The sequence below is a fragment of the Pantherophis guttatus genome, chromosome 2 (assembly GCF_059756535.1).
Source record: "Pantherophis guttatus breed Tessera chromosome 2, ASM5975653v1, whole genome shotgun sequence".
Taxonomy (NCBI): domain Eukaryota; kingdom Metazoa; phylum Chordata; class Lepidosauria; order Squamata; family Colubridae; genus Pantherophis; species Pantherophis guttatus.
This window is the reverse complement of record NC_142064.1, coordinates 284,407,863-284,414,119: the sequence shown is the minus strand read 5'-3', so window position 1 is coordinate 284,414,119 and position 6,257 is coordinate 284,407,863. Positions and strand designations below refer to the sequence as shown.

The following is a 6,257-nucleotide window of genomic DNA, read 5'->3' as shown; positions in this document are numbered from 1 at the left end:
TTCCATGGGTGGATTGTTCTCACTGTCATAAAACTTATCCTTATTTCCAGGTTGAATCTCTCCTAGTTTAGTTTCCATCCATTGTTCCTTGTCTGGACTTCAGGTGCTTTGGAAAATAGCTTGACCTCCTCCTCTCTGTGGCAGTCCCTCAAATTTTGGAACACTGCTATCATATCTCTCCTGGTCCTTCTCTTCACTAGACTAGCCATGCTCAGTTTCTGCAACTATTCAGCATTAAGCATGTTTGCAATTTAAAAAAAAAAACTAGAAGAAAAAGTCACACATGAAAATAGCAGGTGGGATAACAAACCAAGGTTTCTGCTTTTAATGTTCCTGAATGTTTGTATTCTAGTTCCATCCCTTTCTGGAGAAGAATGAGTTCTACAATCTTTCCCACTGGAATCTTTACATGGACCATAATGGAGAAATAGCTGCAGATATGGACATTGAGTTTGTGGTGATTTCGCCTGAGGGGGATTTGATGAAAAGGAAACTGGGGAGTATTGATAGACAGAGAATTATTATTAACGAAATTGCTCTTTCATGGATAAATCAGCTCAACAAGGTGGGTCAAACATAGCTGTGTTTTTTTCCCTTTTTCTAAAGATTACGACCCATTTCAAGTGGGCTCACAATAATCACCATGGTGGATGACCCTCACTGGGAGTTGAATGTACAGAAGAGAAAAGTTAACATTTTGTTAGATGGATTGTGGAGACTTCAGTACTATTCACAAAAGTGTCCTTCAGATGCCATGATAAAAAATATTCTAGCATAGTATAGTATAGCTTTTATTGTCATTGTACATCATGTATACAATGAATTTGGTTTTAGCCTCACTGGCGCAATCCATGATAAAAAATGCAAACAGCCTAAATAGTAAAAAAATAATCCCTATGGAAATAATTAGGAGGGGAAAAAAAAAACGAAAAAAAAAACCTAGTCATACATTTCCGCGTGTGCATGGAGTGATTGTGGTTGTGTTTAAGAGTCTGACAGCCCAAGGATGGAAACTATTTTTGAACCTATTTGTTCAGATGGCTATGCTTCGATGTCTTCTGCCTGATGGTAGAAGTGTGAAGAGACACTGACCAGGGTGTGAATCATCTCTGAGTATCTTCCTTAGTCATCCTGGGGATGTCGTCCAGTGGTGTTAGAGGGCAACCAATTGTTTCTTGTGCCAAATTGATCACTCTGTGTAGTGTATTCTTTTAAACGGATTCAGTCATGTCCAATATTGGATGCTGGGTGATTATTCTTTAGGATGGAGACCAAGAATAAAGCGGGTGAGAGATATTCAGGTGCTGGCAGTTGTGTTTCTAATAGCCTCAAGTTCTTTTTAGCAGTGTCTGCATTAAGGTTTGGACTGAATCAGATGAAATATAGTCATGATTGCTTAGAGGTCCTGTTGGTCCGTGTGAGAAATAAGCTTCACCTTGTCCATATTGAGGAATGTCTCTCTTGAAAGGTCTCTGATGTTCTATAATCTTTTTAAGCAGCCCAAACCTGGCCAGAGTTACCCATGTCTCTCTTTCACCCCACCGGAATAAGCAATAGGCCTTCTGCTCCTCTGAAGAAGCTCCAAAGATGTTTGTTTGTTTGTTTGTTTGTTTGTGTCAGGGCATTTATTAATCCCATGTTTGGCTCTGGGACTAATTACCCTGGTTTAATTAGAGGAGATGAATCGTGGCTCCTCCTTGTTTGCAATATTCCGAAAAAGAAACACGAAGAGAAGTTTCTAAAAAAACTCATTTATTTGTTATAAAGAAAATAAAACACCTCACTAACTAAGAAAAGTTAATTGCTACATTTTTGAAAGTAATTCTTGCCGGCTATCTCAGCCGGACCTTGCTGGAAAGAGAACAAAGGAAAGAGTGTGAGAAGCAAGTGAAGGAATGTGGGTGGATACGGAAACACGTAGCTTACTGATAAGAAGTTGGCAAGCTACGGAGAGTCTGATAATCCAGAAATGATGAGCTCAGCTGGTAAATAAAATAACGCAGTGACAGTTTGTTTGTCAACAAGGAAACAAGTAACAGAATAGACATAGACATGGACACATGAAAAAAATTGGCACAAATAAAAGGATATAAGGCAAAACATAGCCATAAATGCATAGAATGATTACATATAAATGGGGACAGTAGGACAGGGATGTTCATGCATCACATGAAACCATAAAGGGTGATTTGATGTGAGATAATGCCCATAACTTGGAAAACTGAAGCAGCAAAACAAGACTTTGATTCAAAGAAAAGCCCTTCCTCGTTTTGGAAATAACAAGGGAGAATTTGAAAGGAAATGCTGCTTAGATTTGGATTTTGCCTTGTAAAAGGGCACTTCATCTGAAAAACCTAGAATGCATTTTTTTTATCTTTATTACTGGCTACCTTAAATCCCTCTGAGCGAAAAGGAGGATCCAAATTTCACTAGTAAGAAATGTAGATTTATCTTTCCATGCAAGTTGGTGTCCCCTAATTGTAGTTCTTCAGTAGAAAAAGACCCAGTGTCAGCATTCCGACTGATGCCCTAATTAACTCATAAGACTCGAGCCAAGCTTCAAAAAGAATCCAATGATTTATTAGGAGCAGCATGATAGCATCTACTCTTATGAGGTTTGCCCTACCGGTGTTCTGCCCCAGCTATGGACCTCAAAGAACACAGCACACACAAAGTTTGTACAAAACTTAATTCATTAAAATAACTCAGTCTTTTTCAAAACAAAGGCTGTTAATAAACTTTCTTAACAGCCTACAAGAAACCAAAGATAAAGTAATCACAATCTTACTAAGGTTGGCAGAAAGCCCAGAAGCAATTTGCAGAGAATCCAGACGCGAAGTAGAGTGAACTAAAGTTGTTCCCTACAAATTGCTTCACTTGGCATTCCTCCTTAAATAGGCTGAGGGAGTGGCCAATTAGCCCCAAGACTTACTCTCGAGGAGACCTCCTCCTGAGGAGCCACTCCTGCCTTTTGGCCTCTCTGCGCGCCCGTGCATCAAGAAGAGGCTCCTCCTCTTCGTCCTCTTCACTTAAAGGAGCTTCTGGAGGTTCTGAAGGCCCTGCCTGAATCCCTGCCTCTGGCACCACATCTTCTCCAGCCTCCTCATTGTCTGACTCAAGTGCCAGCTGCACAGGCTGCTGGCACAGCACCACACCAGCCTCCTCGCTGTCAGAATCAGCTACAATCTGCACAGGCTGCTGACAGGCCACAACAACCAGCGTGAGCTACAGCTCACCTTTGACCCTGTTTCCCCCCTCCTCACTGGGGGACATGTCATAAATCACATTCCCCAATGGACCACGTTGGTGGGACATAAAAAGCCACCCCTCCTGCTGACGCTAGTAACCTAGGATACAGTGAGGAGGAAGGTATGTGAGGAATGTATATCCAAGCAGCTCCGTCAAATCTCCTCCCTCCTCTTTATGGCAACTTGAAGTTGATCTGGAAAGCTTAACAAGTTGACATTCCATGCCCACCCCCTCACTTCCTGAAGGCAACCTGTGCAAAACAAAGACAGTTTGAGTGCAGTTATAGAAATTAGGGTCATGACCACCTCCCCAGGCTTATTGGGATTCTCCATGTGAAAGTTAGCTATAAGGCGATCAGCCTGCATATTTTGACTCTTTACCCAAGATGCCTCTGATAAGGGGTAACCCTTCCACTTGATGAAGTATTGGAGTTGTCTCCTGAGCCACCTGGAGTCAAAGATTCGCTGCACCTCATAATGGGTTTGGCCCCCTATGACCACGGGGTCTGGGGGCTCACGATATAGTGGCCTCGGAGTCGATCTGACCATGGATTTTAAGAGGCTACTGTGGAATACCAGGTGTATCTTCCCTAACAGTTGGGGCAATTTCAATTGCACTGTGACTGGGTTGATTGTCTTTACTATGGGGAATGATTCCATAAACTTTGGCCCCACTTTCTTCCTAGGGAGTTTTAACCTCAAATATTTTGTGGAGAGGTAAACCTTCTCCCCCCAATTGGAATAGCTGTTGGGGAGCTCAGTGTTTGTCTGCCTGTTTCTTATAAAGAAAAAGACCCAGATACAGAGCTGGACACAAGTTCCTACTCTTGTCCCACATGCTGAAGATGAAAATATGCCTTTTTGAGGGACAAGTTCTCATGACCTCTCCTGCATCTCATCTCACCCCAGTTCTAAAAACTAGGCAGTCAGTTTTACTCTTGGTTGAGAGCCATGTGAAATGAGGAAAGAAACACACAAATAAATAAAGTCCTAATTTTTAAGGAATTTTTCCCCTTTCTATCTTAATTGGGGGGTGGTTTTGGACTACTTTCAAAGAGAAACAGTTTTGCAATGTTTTGTATACTCCAGAAGAGGCCTATCCAGATCCTACTGGTCCAAAGTTTCTTTCTTTAGTACAGTATTATTTTATTTAATAAGTCTAATATAATAAAAATTAATAAATCTTTTACAATAACATCTTTTCCAAAATTGAATGCAAGATCATCATACTTTACTTTAAAATCACAGTTATGTGAAGAATGGAGAAATGCATGTTAACAAGGCTAAGAGGAGGAACCAAACTGGTTGTCACTTAAGGCTGAAATCTTTTCAATTCCACCCCTCCAGTCTTTCTTTTGTAGAAAAATCCTTTATTTCAATGTTATAGATGCCAAAAGCAAAGGGGGGGGGGAGTAAATGAACAATCTGCCAGTGTTTATCTCTCCTAAATCTGTTTGGAATGAGTCAAAGATTTCATATTTATCTAAGTGAAGCCCAGGAACTATTTGACTAATGTTAATCTCTTCATCCATTTTCATTCATGCTTCATCCCAATCTATTTTCTTTGGCATTTCTTCTTTTTCTGCTTAGTCTCTGCCTCAGTCCCAATGTGTGGAAAGTTGTCATCCTGGGTTTGTCAAGCGGAAGCGAGAAGGAGAGCCTGCTTGCTGCTATGACTGCATTCCTTGTCCTGAGGGGACCATCTCCATCCATGAAGGTGGGGGACACCAAGGGAAAGGAGAGGCCTTGTGGAAGTGGATTGACCAGAAACACTTTCATACAAATACAAGTTAAAAGATAGACTGAAGCTCAATTGTTTTTGTTTTTACAACCAGTCTGCTAGTTCAATTCTCACCAGCTGAAGGTTGACTCAGTCCTCCATCCTTCCGAGGTCGGTAAAATGAGGACCCAGATTGTTGGGGGCAATAGACTGACTCTAAACTGCTTAGACAAAGCTGTAAAGCACATGAAGTGGTTTATAAGTCTAAGCGCTATGGCTATTATCTTCAAATTGCACAATTTCTTTTCTAGTGGGATCAATAGCAGAAAAACCTTGAGGGAAGGCCTAGGAAGGGATTGATGGTGTAGCAGATTAGACAAGCTTCTCTATGGCCAGAAAAAAAAAATTCTCTTCTACTTTCTAGTTTGGATTCCATGTTATTTATGTCTAAAAAGATTAATTGATTCTTTATCTACCTCTAATAATGTAGGTTCTGCAAACTACAGAAGAAATCATTCAGTTTACAGTACTTCTAATTACATAAACTATAAAAATAAAGCTCTTTTTAAAAATAAAATGATATTCTTACATTCTTTCTGTAGAGATTTTAAGCAATGTTTCTCAGAAAATGCTGCTGGTAACAAATTTTGTCCCAGGAAAGTGTTTCTTGAAAGGTGAAAGTACAGAATATTTTTTTAAAAAAATATTGCTTTTTTGGTTTACTCAGATACAGAAAAATGTACCAAGTGTCCAGATGAAAAATATCCAAATGGGGACCGAATCCAATGTATCCCCAAAGTTATAACCTTCCTTTCTTATGAAGAACATCTGGGAATCCTTCTGGTCTCTTTTGCCCTATTCTTGTTCTTAGCCACAGGCCTTGTTTTAATTATATTCATTAAACATCTAGAAACTCCCATTGTGAAAGCCAACAACCGAGACCTCTCTTACATCCTCCTGGTTTCTCTCCTGCTTTGCTTCTTGTGTCCTTTTCTCTTCATTGGTCAACCAAGGAAAGCCACCTGCCTTCTCCGACAAACAATGTTCAGCATCACCTTCTCAGTTGCCATTTCTTCTCTCTTGGCCAAAACCATCACGGTGGTGCTGGCTTTCCTGGCCACAAAACCAGGAAACCAAGTGAAGAGATGGTTGGGGAAGAGCTTGGCCAACTCCATCATCCTTTCTTGTTCTAGTGTCCAAATTATGATCTGCTCCATCTGGTTGGGAATTTCTCCCCCATTCTGTGACTCAGACTTTCACTCCCAGCCTGGAGAGATCATCCTGCAATG

General features: G+C 40.7%; 1 long non-coding RNA gene across 1 annotated transcript; it reads left to right on the top strand.

Moving 5' to 3' along the window:
• The first annotated feature begins 236 nt into the window (after positions 1 to 236).
• On the top strand, positions 237 to 5,545 carry LOC132709429 (uncharacterized). Its single transcript, XR_015732722.1, has 2 exons — positions 237 to 565; positions 4,839 to 5,545. It is a non-coding gene; the product is annotated as an uncharacterized LOC132709429 (long non-coding RNA).
• Positions 5,546 to 6,257: the final 712 nt, after the last annotated feature.